The sequence below is a fragment of the Narcine bancroftii genome, chromosome 7 (assembly GCF_036971445.1).
Source record: "Narcine bancroftii isolate sNarBan1 chromosome 7, sNarBan1.hap1, whole genome shotgun sequence".
Lineage (NCBI taxonomy): Eukaryota > Metazoa > Chordata > Chondrichthyes > Torpediniformes > Narcinidae > Narcine > Narcine bancroftii.
This window is the reverse complement of record NC_091475.1, coordinates 21411878-21420777: the sequence shown is the minus strand read 5'-3', so window position 1 is coordinate 21420777 and position 8900 is coordinate 21411878. Positions and strand designations below refer to the sequence as shown.

General features: G+C 44.9%; 1 pseudogene; it reads left to right on the top strand.

Annotated features, from left to right (window-relative positions):
- Positions 1–5984: 5984 nt before the first annotated feature.
- LOC138739811 (small ribosomal subunit protein eS4-like) lies at positions 5985–6772 on the top strand (annotated as a pseudogene).
- The last annotated feature ends 2128 nt before the right edge of the window (positions 6773–8900 follow it).

Here is an 8900-nt window from a genome sequence, read left to right as displayed (position 1 = left end):
ATAGCCAAAGCTCAAAGAACAGTACCAACAGGAACAGGCCCTTTGGCCCGCAATATCTGTACTGACCATGATGCTTAAATAAAGTACACCACTTCTGCCTGCATACGATTCATACCCACAGTTCAAAGTTCAGATTTTATGTACATACATTATAATAATAGTGATCTTGTTTGCATGGCCACTAGCAAGGCCTTGATTATCGTTCTTGTTTGATTAGACTTGGCTGCCAGCAGAGGGCTGACAGAAGAGCAAGAGACATTAACATCAACTTTAAAGTATCTTTTCCTTCATCCATGTGTTGTCTAAGAACTCACACATATGAAGACAAGATGAAACATACATGACATCACACAACCCTGGGATTATTTTTTCCCTGTGGGTCAGGAAAATTTTTACATATTGATAAATATGACTTGGACTCATGAAATAAAGATACATATACTGTACAAAGAAAGAGAAATGTAAAGAAATTGACTGTGCAATACAGAAAAAATATATTCAGTAAGTGCAGTACGGTTATCATAGCGGTTAGTGCAATGCTGTTACAACACCAGTGGGGTTCAAATCCCATGCTGTCTGTAAGGTGTTTGAAGGTTCTCCCTGTTCTGTGTGGGTTTTCCCCAGGGGTTATGGTTCTTCTCACCGTTCAAACCATACTAGGGGTGTAGGTCAATCAGATGTAATTATAGGCAGCATGGACTTATGGGCCAAAATGGCCTGTTACCGTGCTGCATGTCCAAATATATATAAATGTTTTAAAATTTATAAATAATATACAGAGTAAGAGGCCTTAAATGAATCTGCTGTTTAGGAGTCCTATGGAGATGACCTTTATATTCATGTGTCTATCTAGAAGCCTCTTAAACACTGCTTACAACACTACTCCTGGCAGCCCATTCCAGGCACCCACCACAGTCTATACATAAAACAACATGGCCTGCACATCTCTTTTAAAGTTTAACCCGTCATCTTAAATGTATACCATCTAAGCATTTGACATTTCCACGCTGGAAAAATAGATTCTCTTCTCAATGCCTCTTATGGGTTTCTCAACTTCAGAGCCCCTGAGTTGTTAAACTGAGTCCCTGATTGCTCTTTCAGAATGGATAAGGGCTGCCAGGGCAGACAAGTTTGAGAGAGGAACACGAGGAATCACAGTGTCCAAGAAATATAGAAAACAGGAGCAAGTAGTAGGCCGGAAATAAACAAGAAAGTCTACGGACACTGGGGTCAAGTGCAATAAACAAATGTTCTGGTAAACTCAGCGTCTATAGGATGTAAAGGACAACAAATGATTGAGGCCTGGACCCTTCATCAGGTGAAAGCAAAACAGACAGCTATCTCCCTAATGTTAACTTTTTAAATTCAGATACCTGCTGTTTTTACTTATACTAGACCAGTGGTTCTCAGTCTTTTTCGTTCCACTTACATCTTTGGCTTGGCTTCGCGGACGAAGATTTATGGAGGGGGTAAAAAGTCCACGTCAGCTGCAGGCTCGTTTGTGGCTGACCAGTCCGATGCGGGACAGGCAGACACGATTGCAGCGGTTGCAAGGGAAAATTGGTTGGTTGGGGTTGGGTGTTGGGTTTTTCCTCCTTTGCCTTTTGTCAGTGAGGTGGGCTCTGCGGTCTTCTTCAAAGGAGGCTGCTGCCCGCCAAACTGTGAGGCGCCAAGATGCACGGTTTGAGGCGTTATCAGCCCACTGGCGGTGGTCAATGTGGCAGGCACCAAGAGATTTCTTTAGGCAGTCCTTGTACCTTTTCTTTGGTGCACCTCTGTCACGGTGGCCAGTGGAGAGCTCGCCATATAACACGATCTTGGGAAGGCGATGGTCCACCATTCTGGAGACGTGACCCATCCAGCGCAGCTGGATCTTCAGCAGCGTGGACTCGATGCTGTCGACCTCTGCCATCTCGAGTACCTCGACGTTAGGGGTGTGAGCGCTCCAATGGATGTTGAGGATGGAGCGGAGACAACGCTGGTGGAAGCGTTCTAGGAGCCGTAGGTGGTGCCGGTAGAGGACCCATGATTCGGAGCCGAACAGGAGTGTGGGTATGACAACGGCTCTGTATACGCTTATCTTTGTGAGGTTTTTCAGTTGGTTGCTTTTCCAGACTCTTTTGTGTAGTCTTCCAAAGGCGCTATTTGCCTTGGCGAGTCTGTTGTCTATCTCATTGTCGATCCTTGCATCTGATGAAATGGTGCAGCCGAGATAGGTAAACTGGTTGACCGTTTTGAGTTTTGTGTGCCCGATGGAGATGTGGGGGGGCTGGTAGTCATGGTGGGGAGCTGGCTGATGGAGGACCTCAGTTTTCTTCAGGCTGACTTCCAGGCCAAACATTTTGGCAGTTTCCGCAAAGCAGGACGTCAAGCGCTGAAGAGCTGGCTCTGAATGGGCAACTAAAGCGGCATCATCTGCAAAGAGTAGTTCACGGACAAGTTTCTCTTGTGTCTTGGTGTGAGCTTGCAGGCGCCTCAGATTGAAGAGACTGCCATCCGTGCGGTACCGGACTTACATACACTTTAAGTAATCCCTATGCCATAGGTGCTCTGTGATTAATACGGGATTAAGGTGGGATGTGAGTGGGAAGGGAAAAGTTGAGAATCACTGCTCTAGACCCAATTCTTACTGAAATATTTTGCTTGAGAAAAATTGTCACTGGCCCATTTCCTTTGGAGTTATAAAACCGTGCACATAACGAGTCAATTAGGAATGATTAAAACAGTGGTTTTCAACCTTTTTCTTTCCTCTCACATACCACCTTAAGTAATCCCTTTCTAATCACAGAGCACCTATAGCATAGAGATTACTTAAAGTGGTATGTGAGTGGAAAGAGAAAGGTTGAGAACCACTGGCCTAAATAAAGGCCTCAGGCTCAAAAGATTGGATGCTCAAAGGTTCCTTTTATTGTCATGTAATAATACATTTAAAATGTAATATACCTGATCTACGTCAACTTATGTGTGCCACATAGGATTGCCTGGTGCCCCTAACAATAGAAGGGGGAGAAGCAAAAGAGGGTCCCTTCAGAGACACTGAGCATCTGTAGATTCACCTCCAGCGCTTTAGCAGCCTCTGCATCCATACAGACTCCTGTTCTATCCATCAGCAACCCAAGCTCCAGATCCAAACCTCCAACGCGATCAGGTCGCTGCGTGACCTGCTGTGTTTCTCCAGCACATTTGTGTATTGCAGCAGGAGAAAGCCATTCAGCCCTTTCAAGCTTGCTCTCCCATTCAATAAGACCATGACAGATCATAGTATCTCAGAACCCACACTTACACCTTGCTCAGCACCACTGAAACAGATGAGTGGCCTACTAACCCCTTTTTTGTAGAACCATACATCTACTTTACGAGCACATCCCACCTTGTAACAACATGGACCTTCTGCCACAGCACACATCATCACCCGAATGAGCATAAAGGTGATTGCAACCTCAGCAGGTTGCCTTATGCCCGTACAGACCTGGGAGGATGGGGTTGGGGGGGGGGGGGTTGTGGGGAAGGAAGAGAAGGAACGAATGTTGGAATTGCAGAGATAAGGCTCACAGCAGTAGATGTTCACAACTCTTGCAATGATTGCCTCCTCAGCAGGGAAATTGCCTCCCACAATTAACCAACAATCAGTCACTCAGCAACAAGCTGGTTGCAGTGTTTACTCGAGTGGGATCTGAATTGATTTCCATCTCATTTACAAAGTAACACCTGGTGAGCTAAAGGGCCAATGACAAATTGCAGCTGTCTTTAACTTGCTTGATCTGTAAACAAGGCAATTGATTTACAGACCAAGAACCTTCAGCAAAGAAAGCGTCTTTGTAATCCTAGAAGCCAAGGCTAGTTGTGCATTGCCTTGCTGTTTTGTGTGCAGTTTAGGGATGGAGCTCAGGAGCTTGAATGACCTGTCATCGGTATGTTTGGGGGCAAAGCGGGTGGCACGGTTAGTGCCACGCTGTTACACACCAGAGATTGGGACTGGTGCTCGAAGGAGCTTGTATGCTCTCCCCCTGTCTGCGTGGGTTTCCTCCAGGGCTCTGGTTTCCTCCCACCCTTCAAAAAAATGTACGGGAGATTTTGTGTCAGTCAGGTGCAAATGGGCAGCTCGTGGGCTGAAAAGAGACTGTTACCGTGCTTGCTGCATGTCTAAATTTAAATTTAAATTTTAAATTTTAAATCAAAAAAACCTCCTCTGCAGCAACTTTGGGAAAGAGTGGAACCTTCCTATCTGCTGACCATGGCACCATCAAAGGGTTTCATCCACATCACTTCTGCTCACTGAAAATGCTCTTGCAATAAGTACCCTGCGACGTTGGGATGTTGCGTGGAGCTTTGTCCCACTGGGGGTGTAGGCAAGAGTGAGGACCTTGAGTCACATGCTCCAGGATCCATCCACTTGCTTTTCATCACCACGTCTCCTCTCTCGAAAGGAGAGGCTTTTGGCTTTGCTGAGCAAAACACATAAACAATGGACTGACTCCACCCCTGCCTGAGCTCTGGGTCGCTCCCCCCTACTGTCCGAGTCTGAGCTCATCCAAAGCCTTCCCTGCCTTTGCCCTATGCAGGCTAACGTAGGTCAGCACAGCATTGTGGGCTGAGCGGCATCTACTGTTCTATATCGCATGCCCTGGGCACCCTGTTAAAACAGTAGTTTGATTTTAAAATCCACAGCCTGATAGAGGAGCAGCTCTGTTCCAAATCTGAAGAAGCTAAAGAGGTGGAGCATGCAGCTTCATCTACCCCTCTCCCCACCTCTGAAATAAACAAGAAAGTCTACGGACACTGGGGTCAAGTGCAATAAACAAATGTTCTGGTAAACTTAGCGTCTATAGGATGTAAAGGACAACAAATGATTGAGGCCTGGACCCTTCATCAGGTGAAAGCAAAACACTCAGCTATCTCCCTAATGTTAACTTTTTAAATTCAGATACCTGCTGTTTTTACTTAGACCAGTGGTTCTCAGGATGCAGAGGCTGCGGGAGCGCTGGAGGTGAATCTACAGATACTCAGTGTCTCTGAAGGGACCCTCTTTTGCTTCTCCCCCTTCTATCAGGTATATTACATTTTAAATGTATTATTTAATGTATTTAAGCCAACATACTGAAGGACACATCACACCCCTGCAATACGCAGGGGATTGTAGTAAAACACACACAATAAATGTTGGAGGAGCTCAGCGGGTCTCGCAGCGTCCATAGGAGGTAAAGATATATAACTGACATTTCAGGTGTTAGCCCTTATTCAAGGTTATCATGAGTATCTTTACCTCCTATGAGACCTGCTGAGTTCCTCCAGCATTTCTGTGTTTTCACTAATCCCAGAGTTTGGCAAGTTAACGAGTGAAAACTCTTTAATTGCCTTGGTACTCATAAATATTTGCCAGGTTATTCCAGTAAATTGTAGCAAAGAAATAATGGACACACAAGCGTCCGGACTGCATGCATTAGAGTTTTTAAATGGGCAAAACGACTTCCTTTTTGATCATGTTTTATTTAATCATTAGATCGATGAAAGACATTTCGGCTTGGAGATTTACTCCTAACCGAGCCTTCCATGCAGTCTTCCTTGATCTGGCTGAAACCCAAATTCTGCCCAGGAAGCCCCCACTCCTCCATGTCCTCCCCTCCGTGAAATACGGCACACTACCTTGTGTTTCGCAAGAGAGCTGCCTGCATTTATAGAATTGAAGGGGGCCTTTCAGGCCTCTCTGTCTCTGCCAGCAATTTCAAAAATGTAATCCCACTTCCCTGATCTACCAGAATTCTGCAGTTTCCTCCCCTTCAGATATTTAGCTGATCTTCCTTTTGAACATTAGGGAGTGACTGAGTGGGGCAGCAGAAAAATGGTCCCTTCTTCCCTCTGCCTCAATGCTGACCCCTTTAACCATCTACACAAATCCCACTTGCCCATATTAGATCCACATCCAGCTGTACTTCATCCAATTAATTATATGTCTAAATGCCTCTTAAAGATCAGAATTGCCTTTTCCTTGCAGACGCTAATATGGCCCGAGGTCCAAAGAAACACTTGAAGCACCTGGCGGCTCCGCGCCACTGGATGTTGGATAAACTGACTTCTGTATTTGGTCCACATCCATCCACTGGTCCCCATAAACTCCGGGAATGTCTTCCCCTCATCATTTTCCTCAGAAATCACCTAAATATGCCTTAGCTGGTGATGAAGTGAAGAAAATCTGCATGCAGAGATTCATTTAAAATTGATGGGAAAGTCCGCACAGACGTCACTTATCCTGCTGGATCCATGGATGTGTTCAGCATTGAAAAGACGAATGAGCACTTCCGTCTGGTTTTGCTGTGCATAGAATCACAGCTGAAGAGGCAAAGTACAAGCTGTGCAAAGTGAGGAGGATCCGAGTAGGCCTCAAGGGAATCCGCACCTTGTAACACATGGTGCACGAACTATTCGCTACCCTGATCCTCTGATCAAGTCCAATGATACTGTACAGATTGATCTGGATACTGGCAAGATCACAGACTTCATTAAATTTGACACAGGCAATCTGTGTATGGTGACAGGAGGTGCCAATTTGGGTCGTATTGGAGTAATCACAAACAGGGAGAGACATCCTGGCTCTTTTGATGTTGTTCATGTAAAAGATCCCAATGGTAATAGCTTTGCTACCAGGCTTTTCAACATTTTTGTTATCAGAAAGGGTAACAAACCGTGGGTTTCCCTGCCTCGAGGGAAGCGTATCCATCTTACCATTGGTGAAGAGAGAGACAAGAGGCTGGCCACAAAACAGAGTAACGGCTAACTATGTAAGATTTTCCATGGAAGCAATATGATACATATTGGAGAAATTTTTAAAAATCTGTAGATATAAAAAAAAGATCAGAATTGTATCCGATCCCACCACCTCCTCCAGGAGTTCAATTCAAATATCAACCATTCTCTGGCTGTAAAACCTTTCTCTCAGGTGCCTTTTAAATCTACCTTTCACCTTCAACCCGTGGCCCCCTCTTGTGTCTGAGATATCCAGCAATGCAAAAAGATTTTGACTCTCAGTGCATTGATCATCTCACAGTCTTCTTCGCTCCAGGGAACCAGACCAATCTGTCCTTCAAACTAAAAGCAGTGGCGTCACTAGGCTTGGTGTCACCAGTGAGGTAACTCATGGTATCACCCCCACCCCCCACCCCCACCCCACCATGGACCTCTTCCCATACCAGATCATACAGAATCCTTATTAATGATATAGGTTCACAAATACTAATTATCACAATACTGTAGCGAAAACTCCAGAAAAACTGACAGTAGCAGCGACTACAAAATTGCCAGAAGCAACGAAAACAACAGCGCGGGCTTGTAGCCATGTGATACGAATCGTCATTGTAATTGGGTAATAATGACATCTCTGACCAAAGTGCATTAGAAGGTTCAAAAAGTAAATTAGCCTAGAGTTTTAGCCTTATAGGTATATTGATACATGTAAGCTGGGCTTATGAAAAATGTTTCTGTTGTTATAACTAGCTATCGGGATTATTTAAAAAAAAAGCTTCCTGCTGAAGCACTGCACAAACATTTTATAGACAGTCATTTTGGTGCCATTCCATCTAATGGTGTCACCCGGTGTGTTGTCCCCACCCCCCACCTCCGCCCCCAAGACGCCAATGACTAAAACCCTCCAATCCGGGGAACATTGAGGTGAATCTCCTCTGCAGCCTCTCGAGTGCAACCACATCCTTTATTTAACAAGATTGGATGAGGACTGTTAAATCCATGGGAGTTTCATGGACCATGGCATTGGAACAGCATCACACTAGATGAGAACATTAAACCCAAGTTGTCTCATTGACAGACAAAGCCATAGGTTGTAGCAACAGTTTTGTGATGTTCAGGAGACAATGTAGGGCTCCAGACCCTCACTTGGGTGGTGAACACCATCTGCAATGCTGACATTCATTTAGAGAGGGATAGAAAATAAAAGCAGAGATGCGTAATGTTGAGACTTTATGAGGCTCAAGACAGACCACATTTGGAGTATTGTGTGCAGTTTGGGCTACTTATATAAGGCAGGATGTGTTGGCAATAGAGAGAGTCCCGAGGAGGTTTACAAGAATGATCCCTGCGAAGATAGGGATATCATTATGAGGAGCTCTGGCGCACTCACTGGAGTTTAGAAGGTTTAGGGTGTAAGGTGAAATGTTTTAAGGGAAGATGAAGGGGATTTTCTTCATGCAGAGAGTTGTGAGAGCGTGGAACGAGCTGTCAGCTGAAGTGGAGAATGCAGATTCAATTTCGATATTAAAAAAAATGATAGGTACATGGATGGGAGGGGTACAGAGGGCTAATGGGACTAGGCAAAATAATAGTTTGGGTCGAAAGGCCTGTTTCTATTCTACACAAGACAATCCAACAGGGCTGTTCATGGAGTTTTGCAATTGAAAATTGACTAGCCGTGTTGCAACACTGTAACACTGTAGGTGAGCAATTTGTGACTTGAAGTTTTCACTTGCAGGATACAGTAGAACCAAGGTCTATAAATACATGTTCTTCACCAAGAGGGAATTGAGAAACATTTTCCCCGGGGAGGTTAGGATGAAAAGGTAAGAACATTCAAAAGGGAGAAGTAGGTCATATCATCCTTGGAACCTGCTCTACTGTTCATTATCAATGCTAATCCTGTGTCTCAATTTCACTTCAATACCACACCCCACTGCCACACTGACATGCCTGTCCATGGCCTCATGTACTGCCAGATCGAGGCCACCTGTAAATTGGAGCAACAGCATTTTATATTCTGTCTCAGACATCATCAATATTGGCCTCCACTTTGCTGTAACCCCCTCACCTAGTCTCTATTTTTTCTACCACCACTTCTCCTCATTTTCCCTTATCCTTCCTTTCCTCTCTTTCCCCTGCCCGTCACCCACACCTTCCTT